Source organism: Pseudophryne corroboree, unplaced genomic scaffold (assembly GCF_028390025.1).
Source record: "Pseudophryne corroboree isolate aPseCor3 unplaced genomic scaffold, aPseCor3.hap2 scaffold_251, whole genome shotgun sequence".
In the NCBI taxonomy this organism is placed as follows: Eukaryota; Metazoa; Chordata; class Amphibia; order Anura; family Myobatrachidae; genus Pseudophryne; species Pseudophryne corroboree.
In genome coordinates this window covers 566,590-582,686 of record NW_026969167.1, presented here as the reverse complement: position 1 = coordinate 582,686, position 16,097 = coordinate 566,590, and the positions used below count along the sequence as shown (strand labels likewise).

The window sequence follows — 16,097 nt, the reverse complement described above, 5'->3', positions numbered from 1 at the left end:
AGTTCGCATTGTGCGTTGGAAGGCACAAAGTAAGCAGAAAGGAGAAGTCAGGATAGTGCGCAAGGGCATAGAAGGGAGCGGCTCAAGAAAAGAGAAGTGGAAACAGACAGCAAACTAGGCTGGAGAGAGACCTGAGACAAAGATATCTGAATTATACGAGACCTGACCAGGGGAAACACAAATTATGCAGTCAAGTTTCCCACATTTGGGGAAATCGCAGGAGCAGCACACCCAGAGTGCAATGGGTGAGCCTTGCCCTTGGAGAAGCACCTTCATGATCATAGTATCTCACCTGGCAGGTAAGTAGGAGTTGGGCTAGAGCTGGGGAGGGTCGCTGCTCGGGCACCCCCCTGTCAAGTGAAGGAGATCCAACTGAGGCAGCACAAAGGAACTCTCGAAAGAAGAACAAGGCTAGAGGAAGATCTGAGACAAAGAAATCTGACTTTTACCAGAGCTGACCAGAGGAAAGCACAAACACAGTCCACCACTACCACAAATAATGCAGTCGAGTTTCCCACATTTGGGGAAATCACAGGGTTCAGCATACCCAGAGTGCAATGAATGAACCGCACCCTGGGAGAACAATCTTCATAACAATGGTATCTCCTATGCAAAATAAGTATGATTTGGGATATGGCTGCGGAGGGCCGCTGCTCAGGCACATCTCTGTCAAGTAAAGGAGATTCAACTGAGGCAGCACAAGGGAACTCTCATCTGGGGACAACAACTGCAGGGAGAACACATATTTTCAGATGAACATGGGAGGGCAGAAGGCTGCCTAATACTGAAGCACCCCCAAACAACAAACCAAATGCAACAACTAGTGCAAGCATTCCTGGGGGAAGGCCTGCAGCAGATAGATTTGCATATGGTGATGTCATCCAAGCAGTGGGTCAAAGTTGGCTTCAACCCTCGTCTGCATATGAAAAGAGAAAAGGGGCGTGCAGGGCATGGTGGCCTTTTGCAGCACTTGGCTGACCCCTAGTTTGCATTAAACACCTCCACCCTCCTTCGGTGTGGGGCTCATGTTGGCTATGCCCCAGCCCCTGAAGCATTCAAGCTGATTTCTTGCAGCAGCTGGGCACTGTAACAGCTCCAGAGCTGCTCTGTAAGGCAAGTAAAAGGGTGTGGGCCCTGCAGCACTACCTGTAGTTCGCATTGTGCGTTGGAAGGCACAAAGTAAGCAGAAAGGAGGAGAAGTCAGGATAGTGCGCAAGGGCATAGAAGGGAGCGGCTCAAGAAAAGAGAAGTGGAAACAGACAGCAAACTATGCAGGAGAGAGACCTGAGACAAAGAGATCTGAATTATACGAGACCTGACCAGGGGAAACACAAATTATGCAGTCAAGTTTCCCACATTTGGGGAAATCGCAGGGGCAGCACACCCAGAGTGCAATGGGTGAGCCTTGCCCTGGGAGAAGCACCTTCATGATCATAGTATCTCACCTGGCAGGTAAGTAGGAGTTGGGCTAGAGCTGGGGAGGGTCGCTGCTCGGGCACCCCCCTGTCAAGTGAAGGAGATCCAACTGAGGCAGCACAAGGAAACTCTCGAAAGAAGAACAAGGCTAGAGGAAGATCTGAAACAAAGAAATCTGACTTTTACCAGAGATCAGAGGAAAACACAAACACAGTCCCCCACTGCCAACAAATAAAGCAGTCACGTTTCCCACATTTGGGGAAATCACAGGGGTCAGCATACCCAGAATGCAATGAATGAACCTCACCCTGGGAGAGTAATCTTCATGACCATGGTATCTCCTATGCAAAATAAGTATGATTTGGGATAGGGCTGGGGAGGGCCGCTGCTCATGCACATCTCTGTCAAGTAAAGGAGATTCAACTGAGGCAGCACAAGGGAACTCTCATCTGGGGACAACAACTGCAGGGAGAACACATATTTTCAGATGAACATGGGAGGGCAGAAGGCTGCCTAATACTGAAGCACCCCCAAACAACAAACCAAATGCAACAACTAGTGCAAGCATTCCTGGGGGAAGTTCTGCAGAAGACGGATTTGCATACGGTGATGTCATCCAAGCAGTGGGTCAAAGTTGGCTTCAACCCTCATCTGCATATGAAAAGAGAAAAGGGGCGTGCAGGGCATGGCGGCCTTTTGCGGTGCTTGGATGACCCCTAGTTCGCATTAAACACCCCACCCTCCTTTGGTGTGGGGCTCATGTTGGCCATGCCCCATCCCCTGAAGCATTCAAGCTGATTTATTGCAGCAGCTGGGCACTGTAACAGCTCCAGAGCAGCTCTGAACGGCAAGTAAAAGGGTGTGGGCCCTGCAGCACTACCTGTAGTTTGCATTGTGCATTGGAAGGCACAAAGTAAGCAGACGGGAGAAGTCAGGATAGTGCGCAAGGGCATAGAAGGGAGCGGCTCAAGAAAAGAGAAGTTGAAACAGACAGCAAACTAGGCTGGAGAGAGACCTGAGACAAAGAGATCTGAATTATACGAGAGCCGACCAGGGGAAACACAAATTATGCAGTCAAGTTTCCCACATTTGGGGAAATCGCAGGAGCAGCACACCCAGAGTGCAATGGGTGAGCCTTGCCCTGGGAGAAGCACCTACATGATCATAGTATCTCACCTGCCAGGTAAGTAGAAGTTGGGCTAGAGCTGGGGAGGGTCGCTGCTCGGGTACCCCCCTGTCAAGTGAAGGAGATCCAACTGAGGTAGCACAAGGGAACTCTCGAAAGAAGAACAAGGCTAAAGGAAGATCTGAGACAAAGAAATCTGACTTTTACCAGAGCTGACCAGAGGAAAGCACAAACACAGTCCCCCACTACCACAAATAAAGCAGTCGAGTTTCCCACATTTGGGGAAATCACAGGGGTCAGCATACCCAGAATGCAATGAATGAACCTCACCGTGGGAGAACAATCTTCATGACCATGGTATCTCCTATGCAAAATAAGTATGATTTGGGATAGGGCTGGGGAGGGCCGCTGCTCAGGCACATCTCTGTCAAGTAAAGGAGATTCAACTGAGGCAGCACAAGGGAACTCTCATCTGGGGACAACAACTGCAGGGAGAACACATATTTTCAGATGAACATGGGAGGGCAGAAGGCTGCCTAATACTGAAGCACCCCCAAACAACAAACCAAATGCATCAACTAGTGCAAGCATTCCTGGGGGAAGGCCTGCAGCAGATGGATTTGCATACGGTGATGTCATCCAAGCAGTGGGTCAAAGTTGGCTTCAACCCTCGTCTGCATATGAAAAGAGAAAAGGGGCGTGCAGGGCATGGCGGCCTTTTGCGGCGCTTGGATGACCCCTAGTTCGCATTAAACACCTCCACCCTCCTTCGGTGTGGGGCTCATGTTGGCTATGCCCCAGCCCCTGAAGCATTCAAGCTGATTTCTTGCAGCAGCTGGGCACTGTAACAGCTCCAGAGCTGCTCTGTACGGCAAGTAAAAGGGTGTGGGCCCTGCAGCACTACCTGTAGTTTGCATTGTGCATTGGAAGGCACAAAGTAAGCAGACAGGAGGAGAAGTCAGGATAGTGCACAAGGGTATAAAAGGGAGGGGCTCATGAAAAAAGAAGTGGAAACAGACAGCAAACTAGGCTGGAGAGAGACCTGAGACAAAGAGATCTGAATTATACGAGAGCCGACCAGGGGAAACACAAATTATGCAGTCAAGCTTCCCACATTTGGGGAAATCAGAGTGCAATGGGTGAGCCTTGCCCTGGGAGAAGCACCTTCATGATCATAGTATCTCACCTGGCAGGTAAGTAGGAGTTGGGCTAGAGCTGGGGAGGGTCGCTGCTCGGGCACCCCCCTGTCAAGTGAAAGAGATCCAACTGAGGCAGCACAAGGAAACTCTCGAAAGAAGAACAAGGCTAGAGGAAGATCTGAGACAAATAAATCTGACTTTTACCAGAGCTGACCAGAGGAAAGCACAAACACAGTCCCCCACTACCACAAATAATGCAGTCGAGTTTCCCACATTTGGGGAAATCACAGGGGTCAGCATACCCAGAATGCAATGAATGAACCTCACCCTGGGAGAACAATCTTCATGACCATGCAAAATAAGTCAATCTTCATGACCATGCAAAATAAGTATGATTTGGGATAGGGCTGGGGAGGGCCGCTGCTCAGGCACATCTCTGTCAAGTAAAGGAGATTCAACTGAGGCAGCACAAGGGAACTCTCATCTGGGGACAACAACTGCAGGGAGAACACATATTTTCAGATGAACATGGGAGGGCAGAAGGCTGCCTAATACTGAAGCACCCCCAAACAACAAACCAAATGCAACAACTAGTGCAAGCATTCCTGGGGGAAGGCCTGCAGCAGATGGATTTGCATACGGTGATGTCATCCAAGCAGTGGGTCAAAGTTGGCTTCAACCCTCATCTGCATATGAAAAGAGAAAAGGGGCGTGCAGGGCATGGCGGCCTTTTGCGGTGCTTGGATGACCCCTAGTTCACATTAAACACCCCCACCCTCCTTCGGTGTGGGGCTCATGTTGGCTGTGCCCCAGCCCCTGAAGCATTCAAGCTGATTTCTTGCAGTAGCTGGGCACTGTAACAGCTCCAGAGCTGCTCTGTACGGCAAGTAAAAGGGTGTGGGCCCTACAGCACTACCTGTAGTTTGCATTGTGCATTGGAAGGCACAAAGTAAGCAGACAGGAGGAGAAGTCAGGATAGTGCACAAGGGTATAAAAGGGAGGGGCTCATGAAAAAAGAAGTGGAAACAGACAGCAAACTAGGCTGGAGAGAGACCTGAGACAAAGAGATCTGAATTATACGAGAGCCGACCAGGGGAAACACAAATTATGCAGTCAAGCTTCCCACATTTGGGGAAATCGCAGGGGCACCACACCCAGAGTGCAATGGGTGAGCCTTGCCCTGGGAGAAGATCCTTCATGATCATAGTATCTCACCTGGCAAGTAAGTAGGAGTTGGGCTAGAGCTGGGGAGGGTCGCTGCTCGGGCACCCCCCTGTCAAGTTAAAGAGATCCAACTGAGGCAGCACAAGGGAACTCTCGAAAGAAGAACAAGGCTAGAGGAAGATCTGAGACAAAGAAATCTGACTTTTACCAGAGCTGTCCAGAGGAAAGCACAAACACAGTCCCCCACTACCACAAATAATGCAGTCGAGTTTCCCACATTTAGGGAAATCACAGGGGTCAGCATACCCAGAATGCAATGAATGAACCTCACCCTGGGAGAACAATCTTCATGACCATGTCCCCAGATGAGAGTTCCCTTGTGCTGCCTCAGTTGAATCTCCTTTACTTGACAGAGATGTGCCTGAGCAGCGGCCCTCCCCAACCCTATCCCAAATCATACTTATTTTGCATAGGCGATACGCCTATGCAAAATAAGTATGATTTGGGATAGGGTTGGGGAGGGCCGCTGCTCAGGCACATCTCTGTCAAGTAAAGGAGATTCAACTGAGGCAGCACAAGGGAACTCTCATCTGGGGACAACAACTGCAGGGAGAACACATATTTTCAGATAAACATGGGAGGGCAGAAGGCTGCCTAATACTGAAGCACCCCCAAACAACAAACCAAATGCAACAACTAGTACAAGCATTCCTGGGGGAAGGCCTGCAGCAGATGGATTTGCATATAGTGATGTCATCCAAGCAGTGGGTCAAAGTTGGCTTCAACCCTCGTCTGCATATGAAAAGAGAAAAGGGGCGTGCAGGGCATGGCGGCCTTTTGCGGCGCTTGGATGACCCCTAGTTCGCATTAAACACCTCCACCCTCCTTCGGTGTGGGGCTCATGTTGGCTATGCCCCAGCCCCTGAAGCATTCAAGGTGATTTCTTGCAGCAGCTGGGCACTGTAACAGCTCCAGAGCTGCTCTGAACGGCAAGTAAAAGGGTGTGGGCCCTGCAGCACTACCTGTAGTTTGCATTGTGCATTGGAAGGCACAAAGTAAGCAGACGGGAGAAGTCAGGATAGTGCGCAAGGGCATAGAAGGGAGCGGCTCAAGAAAAGAGAAGTTGAAACAGACAGCAAACTAGGCTGGAGAGAGACCTGAGACAAAGAGATCTGAATTATACGAGAGCCGACCAGGGGAAACACAAATTATGCAGTCAAGTTTCCCACATTTGGGGAAATCGCAGGAGCAGCACACCCAGAGTGCAATGGGTGAGCCTTGCCCTGGGAGAAGCACCTACATGATCATAGTATCTCACCTGCCAGGTAAGTAGAAGTTGGGCTAGAGCTGGGGAGGGTCGCTGCTCGGGTACCCCCCTGTCAAGTGAAGGAGATTCAACTGAGGCAGCACAAGGGAACTCTCGAAAGAAGAACAAGGCTAGAGGAAGATCTGAGACAAATAAATCTGACTTTTACCAGAGCTGACCAGAGGAAAGCACAAACACAGTCCCCCACTACCACAAATAATGCAGTCGAGTTTCCCACATTTGGGGAAATCACAGGGGTCAGCATACCCAGAATGCAATGAATGAACCTCACCCTGGGAGAACAATCTTCATGACCATGGTATCTCCTATGCAAAATAAGTATGATTTGGGATAGGGCTGGGGAGGGCCGCTGCTCAGGCACATCTCTGTCAAGTAAAGGAGATTCAACTGAGGCAGCACAAGGGAACTCTCATCTGGGGACAACAACTGCAGGGAGAACACATATTTTCAGATGAACATGGGAGGGCAGAAGGCTGCCTAATAATGAAGCACCCCCAAACAACAAACCAAATGCAACAACTAGTGCAAGCATTCCTGGGGGAAGGCCTGCAGCAGATGGATTTGCATACGGTGATGTCATCCAAGCAGTGGGTCAAAGTTGGCTTCAACCCTCGTCTGCATATGAAAAGAGAAAAGGGGCGTGCAGGGCATAGCGGCCTTTTGCGGCGCTTGGATGACCCCTAGTTCGCATTAAACACCTCCACCCTCCTTCGGTGTGGGGCTCATGTTGGCTATGCCCCAGCCCCTGAAGCATTCAAGCTGATTTCTTGCAGCAGCTGGGCACTGTAACAGCTCCAGAGCTGCTCTGTACGGCAAGTAAAAGGGTGTGGGCCCTGCAGCACTACCTGTAGTTTGCATTGTGCATTGGTAGGCACAAAATAAGCAGACAAGAGGAGAAGTCAGGATAGTGCACAAGGGTATAAAAGGGAGGGGCTCATGAAAAAAGAAGTGGAAACAGACAGCAAACTAGGCTGGAGAGAGACCTGAGACAAAGAGATCTGAATTATACGAGAGCCGACCAGGGGAAACACAAATTATGCAGTCAAGCTTCCCACATTTGGGGAAATCGCAGGGGCACCACACCCAGAGTGCAATGGGTGAGCCTTGCCCTGGGAGAAGCACCTTCATGATCATAGTATCTCACCTGGCAGGTAAGTAGGAGTTGGGCTAGAGCTGGGGAGGGTCGCTACTCGGGCACCCCCCTGTCAAGTGAAAGAGATCCAACTTAGGCAGCACAAGGGAACTCTCGAAAGAAGAACAAGGCTAGAGGAAGATCTGAGACAAATAAATCTGACTTTTACCAGAGCTGTCCAGAGGAAAGCACAAACACAGTCCCCCACTACCACAAATAATGCAGTCGAGTTTCCCACATTTGGGGAAATCACAGGGGTCAGCATACCCAGAATGCAATGAATGAACCTCACCCTGGGAGAACAATCTTCATGACCATGGTATCGCCTATGCAAAATAAGTATGATTTGGGATAGGGTTGGGGAGGGCCGCTGCTCAGGCACATCTCTGTCAAGTAAAGGAGATTCAACTGAGGCAGCACAAGGGAACTCTCATCTGGGGACAACAACTGCAGGGAGAACACATATTTTCAGATAAACATGGGAGGGCAGAAGGCTGCCTAATACTGAAGCACCCCCAAACAACAAACCAAATGCAACAACTAGTACAAGCATTCCTGGGGGAAGGCCTGCAGCAGATGGATTTGCATATAGTGATGTCATCCAAGCAGTGGGTCAAAGTTGGCTTCAACCCTCGTCTGCATATGAAAAGAGAAAAGGGGCGTGCAGGGCATGGCGGCCTTTTGCGGCGCTTGGATGACCCCTAGTTCGCATTAAACACCTCCACCCTCCTTCGGTGTGGGGCTCATGTTGGCTATGCCCCAGCCCCTGAAGCATTCAAGGTGATTTCTTGCAGCAGCTGGGCACTGTAACAGCTCCAGAGCTGCTCTGAACGGCAAGTAAAAGGGTGTGGGCCCTGCAGCACTACCTGTAGTTTGCATTGTGCATTGGAAGGCACAAAGTAAGCAGACGGGAGAAGTCAGGATAGTGCGCAAGGGCATAGAAGGGAGCGGCTCAAGAAAAGAGAAGTTGAAACAGACAGCAAACTAGGCTGGAGAGAGACCTGAGACAAAGAGATCTGAATTATACGAGAGCCGACCAGGGGAAACACAAATTATGCAGTCAAGTTTCCCACATTTGGGGAAATCGCAGGAGCAGCACACCCAGAGTGCAATGGGTGAGCCTTGCCCTTGGAGAAGCACCTACATGATCATAGTATCTCACCTGCCAGGTAAGTAGAAGTTGGGCTAGAGCTGGGGAGGGTCGCTGCTCGGGTACCCCCCTGTCAAGTGAAGGAGATTCAACTGAGGCAGCACAAGGGAACTCTCGAAAGAAGAACAAGGCTAGAGGAAGATCTGAGACAAATAAATCTGACTTTTACCAGAGCTGACCAGAGGAAAGCACAAACACAGTCCCCCACTACCACAAATAATGCAGTCGAGTTTCCCACATTTGGGGAAATCACAGGGGTCAGCATACCCAGAATGCAATGAATGAACCTCACCCTGGGAGAACAATCTTCATGACCATGGTATCTCCTATGCAAAATAAGTATGATTTGGGATAGGGCTGGGGAGGGCCGCTGCTCAGGCACATCTCTGTCAAGTAAAGGAGATTCAACTGAGGCAGCACAAGGGAACTCTCATCTGGGGACAACAACTGCAGGGAGAACACATATTTTCAGATGAACATGGGAGGGCAGAAGGCTGCCTAATAATGAAGCACCCCCAAACAACAAACCAAATGCAACAACTAGTGCAAGCATTCCTGGGGGAAGGCCTGCAGCAGATGGATTTGCATACGGTGATGTCATCCAAGCAGTGGGTCAAAGTTGGCTTCAACCCTCGTCTGCATATGAAAAGAGAAAAGGGGCGTGCAGGGCATAGCGGCCTTTTGCGGCGCTTGGATGACCCCTAGTTCGCATTAAACACCTCCACCCTCCTTCGGTGTGGGGCTCATGTTGGCTATGCCCCAGCCCCTGAAGCATTCAAGCTGATTTCTTGCAGCAGCTGGGCACTGTAACAGCTCCAGAGCTGCTCTGTACGGCAAGTAAAAGGGTGTGGGCCCTGCAGCACTACCTGTAGTTTGCATTGTGCATTGGAAGGCACAAAATAAGCAGACAAGAGGAGAAGTCAGGATAGTGCACAAGGGTATAAAAGGGAGGGGCTCATGAAAAAAGAAGTGGAAACAGACAGCAAACTAGGCTGGAGAGAGACCTGAGACAAAGAGATCTGAATTATACGAGAGCCGACCAGGGGAAACACAAATTATGCAGTCAAGCTTCCCACATTTGGGGAAATCGCAGGGGCACCACACCCAGAGTGCAATGGGTGAGCCTTGCCCTGGGAGAAGCACCTTCATGATCATAGTATCTCACCTGGCAGGTAAGTAGGAGTTGGGCTAGAGCTGGGGAGGGTCGCTACTCGGGCACCCCCCTGTCAAGTGAAAGAGATCCAACTTAGGCAGCACAAGGGAACTCTCGAAAGAAGAACAAGGCTAGAGGAAGATCTGAGACAAATAAATCTGACTTTTACCAGAGCTGACTAGAGGAAAGCACAAACACAGTCCCCCACTACCACAAATAATGCAGTCGAGTTTCCCACATTTGGGGAAATCACAGGGGTCAGCATACCCAGAATGCAATGAATGAACCTCACCCTGGGAGAACAATCTTCATGACCATGGTATCGCCTATGCAAAATAAGTATGATTTGGGATAGGGCTGGGGAGGGCCGCTGCTCAGGCACATCTCTGTCAAGTAAAGGAGATTCAGCTGAGGCAGCACAAGGGAACTCTCATCTGGGGACAACAACTGCAGGGAGAACACATATTTTCAGATAAAAATCTTGGTCATGCTCTGGTTTCTCTTCAGAACGAACAAATCTTTCGCCTCTTACTAAAGATTTCCGTGGAGAGGAGCAAAACCGAGTTTTATCTCAATTTTTGCATGCCCCATCTTTTTGGGGTTTCTTTTACCGGTTTAAAGATAGAATGAGTGTGCTTTAATGTAAGCTCATTTGCATAGAAATGACAGTAAATGTTTATTTATGTTCAAACAGAACTTTCTTGACCATGCTACTTGCTTTAAAGATCTGGGAGCACATGGAATACAGTACAAACCATGCTTATAGCAAGGAGAAGCCAGGTGAGAAATCTACTTTCTTTCAAATTGGGCGCTCACTTTGATCTGAATGAGGACTGCTGGCACAGCACTCAGGCGACAGGTGGAATCTTGGTCATGCTCTGGTTTCTCTTCAGAATGAACAAATCTTTCGCCTTTTATTAAAGATTATCCGTGGAGAGGAGCAAAACTGAGTTTTATCTCAATTTTTGCATGCCCCATATTATTGGGGTTTCTTTTATCAGTTTAAAGACAGAACGAGTGTGCTTTCTTGTTAGCTTTAATGTAAGTTTATTTGCATAACAATGACAATAAATGTCTGTTTCTTTTCAAGCAGAACTTTCTTGACCATACTAATTGCTTGAAAGATCTGGGAGCACATGGAAAAGAGTACAAACCATGTTTATAGCAAGGGGAAGCCTGGTGAGAAATCTGCTTTCTTTCTTTCAAATTGGGTGCTCACTTTGAGCTGAATGAGGACTGCTGGCATGGCACTCAGGCGACAGGTGGAATCTTGGTCATGCTCTGGTTTCTCTTCAGAACGAACAAATCTTTCGCCTTTTACTAAAGATTTCCGTGGAGAGGAGCAAAACTGAGTTTTATCTCAATTTTTGCATGCCCCATATCATACCTCCCAACTGTCCCGATTTTCGCGGGACAGTCCCGTTTTTTGGGGACTGTCCCGCTGTCCCACCTGCGGGCCGCAGTGTCCCGCGGTGGGGAGGACAGTTGGGAGGCTCTGTCTGTCGCTGCCCTGCTTAGCAGAGCAGCGGTGAATAGTCGCTGTGCGCACAGCGTCTATTCACTGAAGTCAGAGGGAGAGGTGGCATGCCAGCGGCTCACAGAGCGCTGGGCATGCCCCCTCAGTGCCGAAAACGGGGGCGTGACTCGCGATCGCGGGTCCTCCCGCGAAGCCATGCTCCTTTTTACTTAGGCCACGCCCTTTTTGGGAGCGCGTGCGACTTCGCCGCGCGTGTGTCCCTCTTTGCGAGCCGACAAAGTTGGGAGGTATGCCCATATTATTGGGGTTTCTTTTATCAGTTTAAAGACAGAACGAGTGTGCTTTCTGGTTAGCTTTAATGTAAGTTTATTTGCATAACAATGACAGTAAATGTTTGTTTCTTTTCAAACAGAACTTTCTTGACCATGCTACTTGCTTGAAAGATCTGGGAGCACATGGAAAACAGTACAAACCATGCAGTATCACAAGAGCCTTTATTTGATCTTTCATGAAGATAGAGCAGAATTGAGGACACGTCAACAATTTCTGCCGAAGGTGGTTCATCTTTCCACATGGTGCCTTTGGCCACTGACACCTTCGTTGAGTCAAAGTCTCTGGCTGTGGTCAGAACTTTGAAAATTTATGTCACCAGAACGGTTCAGATTAGGAAAACAGAGGCTCTGTTTGTCCTGTATGCTCCCAACAGGATTGGGTGTCCTGCTTCCATGTAGACCATTATGCGCTGGATCTGTGGTAAGATTCAGCATGCTCATTCCATGGCAGGATTGCCGTTACTGAATTAGGTGAAGACCCATTCTACTAGAAAGGTGGGTTCATCCTGGGCAGCTGGTCGGGGAGTCTCGGCATTGCAACTTTGCCGAGCAGCTATTTAGTAAACACTTTTGCTAAGTTTTACAAGTTTGATACCTTGGCCGATGATAACTTCAAGTTGGGTCATTCGGTGCTGCAGAGTCGTACGCACTCTTCCACCCGTTCAAGAGCTTTGGTATAACCCCATGGTTCTTAATGTGACCCCAGCATCCTCTAGGTCGTATGAGAAAATAGGATTTTAATACCTACCGGTAAATCCTTTTCTCTTAGTCTGTAGAGGATGCTGGGCACCCGTCCCAGTCCATACTGTGTCTGCAGTTATTACTTGTGGTTATACACATGTTGTGTTATGGTTCTGGTCAGCTTTTTGCTGCAATTATTCATGCCGTTGGCTTGTGTTCTGTTGAATGCCACGTTCTGCGGCATGCTTAAGGTGTGAGCTGGTAAGATGCTCACCTTAGTTTAACAATAAATCCTTTCCTCGAAATGTCCGTCTCCATGGGCACAGTTCCTATAACTGGAGTCTGGAGGAGGGGCATAGAGGGAGGAGCCAGTTCACACCCTTTGATAGTCTTAAAGTGCCCATGTCTCTTGCGGATCCCGTCTATACCCCATGGTTCTTAATGTGACCCCAGCATCCTCTACGGACTAAGAGAAAAGGATGCCCTTGCGCACTATCCTGACTTCTCCTCCCGTCTGCTTACTTTGTGCCTTCCAACGCACAATGCAAACTACAGGTGGTGCTGCAGGGCCCACACCCTTTTACTTGCCTTACAGAACAGCTCTGGAGCTGTTACAGTGCCCAGCTGCTGCAAGAAATCAGCTTGAATGCTTCAGGGGATGGGGCATGGCCAACATGAGCCCCACACCAAAGGAGGGTGGGGGTGTTTAATGAGAACTAGGGGTCATCCAAGCACTGCAAAAGGCCGCCATGCCCTGCATGCCCCTTTTCTCTTTTCATATGCAGATGAGGGTTCCAGCCAACTTTGGCCCACTGCTTGAATAACATCACTGTATGCAAATCCGTCTTCTGCAGACCTTCCCCCAGGAATGCTTGTACTAGTTGTTGCATATGGTTTGATATTTGATGGTGCTTCAATATTAGGCAGCCTTCCACCCTCCCATGTTCATCTGAACAGATGTGGTCTCCCTGCAGTTGTTGTCCCCAGACGAGAGTTCCCTTGTGCGTCCTCAGTTGAATCTCCTTAACTTGACGGGGGAGGGGCTGCCCGAGCAGCCACCCTCCCCAGCCCTATCCCAACTCATACTTATTTTGCATATGAGATCTCTTGATCATGAAGATTGTTCTCACAGGGTGAGGTTCATCCATTATATTTTAAAATAGGAAGGTACAAATTACATATTTGAATTGCATCTATGTGCTGGATTCAAATGTCCCCCCCCCCCCTTCCTTTCTCAATTGTGCCCGTCAGCAGCTATTCTAAGGTTGCTGCCAATGGGTGTGACACATTAATTTCTTCTGTGGGGTACACTGGACTCCACAAGGATTCACATTGGGGTGTAGAGTAGGATCTTGATCTGAGGCACCAACCGGCTCAAAGCTTTTGACTGTTCCCAAGATGCTCAGCGCATCCTCCTCTATAACCCCGCTTCCATGAACAGGGAGCTCAGTTTGTAGTTGGTGCCTTCAGTAGCAGGCCACTTAACAGGGGCCTGCCTCAGGCAGCCTATTCTTAGCTATTAATTTTGACAAGAAAAGAAGAACTTGTTTTATGAGAATCTACAAGGGCTGCAGCAGGCTAGGTCTAATAGACATCTTTACTGCAGCTTCATCACTCCCAGCGGCGCTGTATACTCCCGTGCCCTGGTTGCTGGGTCACTGCAGCGGAGGCTCCAGTTTCTTCCTAAGGTCAGTCACACACACACCGCCCTTCCGGATCACGAGGCCGCTGATGAAGGGGAGCGTGGCCGTAGGGGGTGGACCGTGTGCGCACTGGCGTGGACACTGATTACTGGGCAGCCGCTCCACTAGCCACCAGGTACAGTTAAGGAGCACAGGTCTGGGAGTTTTACTCCTATATTAACCCAATTTTGTACTGCCCGCAGCGCATTGTGATAGGTAATAGGGCCTGATTCAGGTTGGAATGCAATCACAATAAGCGATCCAACTGCAAAAATTGCTAACAGCATACGCATGTGCCTGCATTTTCTGCGGCACCCCGCAGAGAATGCGATCGCCTCTGCCTGTCAATCGGGGCGGGGGGGGGGGAGAGGGGGGTCAGCAACACTCCATTTCCAAGTCAGGGATGGAGCGGTGCGGGGGCAAGGCTTCAAAATGGGGTCTGCAACGGAGGAGACACAGGGGGCGTGGTCACAGCGGCTGTATGACATCACATTCAGCCGCTGTGATCACAAAAATGGTGGCGGCTTCCTGCGCGCACATTTAGTCTGCACCAGCAGGAGGCTACACCATTTTTTATGATCACGCTGAACTGCAGTGCGACTGCAATTACAGCATGGTCAAGAATGGAGGTGTCATGATGGGTGGCCATGCCCTGTCACTGTGCAGGAGCCAGCACCGCACACACACTAGTCCCCGGGTGCAGCCCCCAACCCCCGGGACACCCGGAGCAACAAAATGTAGATTCAGGCCACCAGGCCACGCCCCTACCTATGAAACCATGCCTCCTTTTTACCATTGCGCTGCTTATCTGCGCGCACTGCATTACAATCTCCTTCGCCACCTCTCTGGGTGTCACCAGTGATAGTGACACCTCTGCCATGCTTGTAGCAGCTGGTCCTAAGATCTACGCCTCAAGCCCTGAGTGTTTGCCCTTGTGACTTGTTGATCATCATAGCGAAGCAGATGCTTACAGAAAACTGCAGGGGCTTAGATTGAAAATAAAAAAATTGATGGGTATAAGGTAGAGAGGAGCGGGTTCGGTTCTCCGAGAACCGAATTCCCGACGAACTCCACGTGGTTTACACTGGTCCGAGGCAGGCTCGGTTGTTCCCGCCTGACTCGGAAAACCTGAACAAGGGAAAATGTCATCATCCCGCTGTCGGATTCTCTCGAGATTCGGATTCCATATAAAGAGCTGCGCGTTGCCGCCATTTTTACTCGTGCATTGAAGAGAGAGCGGAGAGGACGTGGCTATGTTCTCTCAGTGGAAATCTCAATATCAGTGCTCAGTATCAGTGGTTACTTATTGCTGCTCAGTAATACTAGTAGTGTGTCTCTCCTGCTCAGTGTCAGTTCTCAGTAGTATCCTCATCAGTGCTCAGTATCACTGCTCATTGTCTTGTGCTGCATTGTGGTGCTCAGCATACTACAGTACATTACTAATAGTCCAGTGCTGCATCTTGCTGCTCAGTGTCAGTTCTAGTATCCTCATCAGTGCTCACTATCACTGCTCATTACATTGTGGTGTTCTGTATACTACAGTAACATAGTAATATAGTAACATATAGTAACATATTTTTTGAGGTTGAATAGAGGCAAATTGCCCATCGTGTTCAACCTGTTTTAAGTTGTGATGATTCTACATACTTGCTGAATAATGTTTTATGACTAGTTAGCTACTATAACTCATGTTACCCCCGGATTAACCATGTTGATATTTTAAGTATTATAACCTTGGATAGCTTTTTCATTCAGAAATGTATCCATTCCTTTTTTAAATCCAATTACAGAGTCCGCCATTACCACCTTCCCTGGCAGGGAATTCCACATCCTGATTGCCCTAACAGTGAACATCATAGTATCTCACCTGGCAGGTAAGTAGGAGTTGGGCTAGAGCTGTGGAGGATTGCTGCTCGGGCACCCCCTGTCAAGTGAAGGAGATCCAACTGAGGCAGCACAAGGGAACTCTCGAAAGAAGAACAAGGCTAGAGGAAGATCTGAGACAAAGAAATCTGACTTTTACCAGAGCTGACCAGAGGAAAGCACAAACGCAGTCCCCCACTACCACAAATAATGCAGTCGAGTTTCCCACATTTGGGGAAATCACAGGGGTCAGCATACCCAGAGTGCAATGAATGAACCTCACCCTGGGAGAACAATCTTCATGACCATGGTATCTCCTATGCAAAATAAGTATGATTTGGGATAGGGCTGGGGAGGGCCGCTGCTCAGGCACATCTCTGTCAAGTAAAGGAGATTCAACTGAGGCAACACAAGGGAACTCTCATCTGGGGACAACAACTGCAGGGAGAACACAT

At 49.3% G+C, this 16,097-nt stretch overlaps 19 non-coding genes and 2 pseudogenes across 19 annotated transcripts; 3 read left to right on the top strand and 18 right to left on the bottom strand.

Moving 5' to 3' along the window:
- Window positions 1-144: 144 nt before the first annotated feature.
- On the bottom strand, window positions 145-307 carry LOC135011937 (U1 spliceosomal RNA). Its single transcript, XR_010210972.1, has one exon. It is a non-coding gene; the product is annotated as a U1 spliceosomal RNA (small nuclear RNA).
- A 152-nt stretch (window positions 308-459) lies between these two features.
- On the bottom strand, window positions 460-623 carry LOC135011781 (U1 spliceosomal RNA). The gene has a single exon (XR_010210826.1). It is a non-coding gene; the product is annotated as a U1 spliceosomal RNA (small nuclear RNA).
- A 674-nt stretch (window positions 624-1,297) lies between these two features.
- LOC135011865 (U1 spliceosomal RNA) lies at window positions 1,298-1,460 on the bottom strand. Its single transcript, XR_010210905.1, has one exon. It is a non-coding gene; the product is annotated as a U1 spliceosomal RNA (small nuclear RNA).
- Window positions 1,461-1,609: 149 nt separating this feature from the next.
- Window positions 1,610-1,774, bottom strand: LOC135011947 (U1 spliceosomal RNA). Its single transcript, XR_010210979.1, has one exon. It is a non-coding gene; the product is annotated as a U1 spliceosomal RNA (small nuclear RNA).
- A 670-nt stretch (window positions 1,775-2,444) lies between these two features.
- LOC135011825 (U1 spliceosomal RNA) lies at window positions 2,445-2,607 on the bottom strand. The gene has a single exon (XR_010210867.1). It is a non-coding gene; the product is annotated as a U1 spliceosomal RNA (small nuclear RNA).
- Window positions 2,608-2,759: 152 nt separating this feature from the next.
- LOC135011753 (U1 spliceosomal RNA) lies at window positions 2,760-2,923 on the bottom strand. Its single transcript, XR_010210799.1, has one exon. It is a non-coding gene; the product is annotated as a U1 spliceosomal RNA (small nuclear RNA).
- Window positions 2,924-3,895: 972 nt separating this feature from the next.
- LOC135011975 (U1 spliceosomal RNA) lies at window positions 3,896-4,074 on the bottom strand (annotated as a pseudogene).
- Window positions 4,075-4,748: 674 nt separating this feature from the next.
- Window positions 4,749-4,911, bottom strand: LOC135012017 (U1 spliceosomal RNA). The gene has a single exon (XR_010211032.1). It is a non-coding gene; the product is annotated as a U1 spliceosomal RNA (small nuclear RNA).
- Window positions 4,912-5,063: 152 nt separating this feature from the next.
- LOC135011984 (U1 spliceosomal RNA) lies at window positions 5,064-5,218 on the bottom strand (annotated as a pseudogene).
- Window positions 5,219-6,015: 797 nt separating this feature from the next.
- LOC135011824 (U1 spliceosomal RNA) lies at window positions 6,016-6,178 on the bottom strand. The gene has a single exon (XR_010210866.1). It is a non-coding gene; the product is annotated as a U1 spliceosomal RNA (small nuclear RNA).
- Window positions 6,179-6,330: 152 nt separating this feature from the next.
- Window positions 6,331-6,494, bottom strand: LOC135011909 (U1 spliceosomal RNA). Its single transcript, XR_010210944.1, has one exon. It is a non-coding gene; the product is annotated as a U1 spliceosomal RNA (small nuclear RNA).
- A 674-nt stretch (window positions 6,495-7,168) lies between these two features.
- On the bottom strand, window positions 7,169-7,331 carry LOC135011962 (U1 spliceosomal RNA). The gene has a single exon (XR_010210994.1). It is a non-coding gene; the product is annotated as a U1 spliceosomal RNA (small nuclear RNA).
- A 152-nt stretch (window positions 7,332-7,483) lies between these two features.
- LOC135011726 (U1 spliceosomal RNA) lies at window positions 7,484-7,647 on the bottom strand. Its single transcript, XR_010210772.1, has one exon. It is a non-coding gene; the product is annotated as a U1 spliceosomal RNA (small nuclear RNA).
- Window positions 7,648-8,318: 671 nt separating this feature from the next.
- Window positions 8,319-8,481, bottom strand: LOC135011850 (U1 spliceosomal RNA). The gene has a single exon (XR_010210890.1). It is a non-coding gene; the product is annotated as a U1 spliceosomal RNA (small nuclear RNA).
- Window positions 8,482-8,633: 152 nt separating this feature from the next.
- Window positions 8,634-8,797, bottom strand: LOC135011898 (U1 spliceosomal RNA). Its single transcript, XR_010210933.1, has one exon. It is a non-coding gene; the product is annotated as a U1 spliceosomal RNA (small nuclear RNA).
- Window positions 8,798-9,471: 674 nt separating this feature from the next.
- Window positions 9,472-9,634, bottom strand: LOC135011961 (U1 spliceosomal RNA). The gene has a single exon (XR_010210993.1). It is a non-coding gene; the product is annotated as a U1 spliceosomal RNA (small nuclear RNA).
- A 152-nt stretch (window positions 9,635-9,786) lies between these two features.
- On the bottom strand, window positions 9,787-9,950 carry LOC135011713 (U1 spliceosomal RNA). Its single transcript, XR_010210760.1, has one exon. It is a non-coding gene; the product is annotated as a U1 spliceosomal RNA (small nuclear RNA).
- A 144-nt stretch (window positions 9,951-10,094) lies between these two features.
- On the top strand, window positions 10,095-10,210 carry LOC135012052 (U5 spliceosomal RNA). The gene has a single exon (XR_010211065.1). It is a non-coding gene; the product is annotated as a U5 spliceosomal RNA (small nuclear RNA).
- Window positions 10,211-10,480: 270 nt separating this feature from the next.
- LOC135012084 (U5 spliceosomal RNA) lies at window positions 10,481-10,597 on the top strand. Its single transcript, XR_010211097.1, has one exon. It is a non-coding gene; the product is annotated as a U5 spliceosomal RNA (small nuclear RNA).
- Window positions 10,598-10,883: 286 nt separating this feature from the next.
- On the top strand, window positions 10,884-10,996 carry LOC135012081 (U5 spliceosomal RNA). Its single transcript, XR_010211094.1, has one exon. It is a non-coding gene; the product is annotated as a U5 spliceosomal RNA (small nuclear RNA).
- A 4,816-nt stretch (window positions 10,997-15,812) lies between these two features.
- Window positions 15,813-15,976, bottom strand: LOC135012092 (U1 spliceosomal RNA). Its single transcript, XR_010211105.1, has one exon. It is a non-coding gene; the product is annotated as a U1 spliceosomal RNA (small nuclear RNA).
- Window positions 15,977-16,097: the final 121 nt, after the last annotated feature.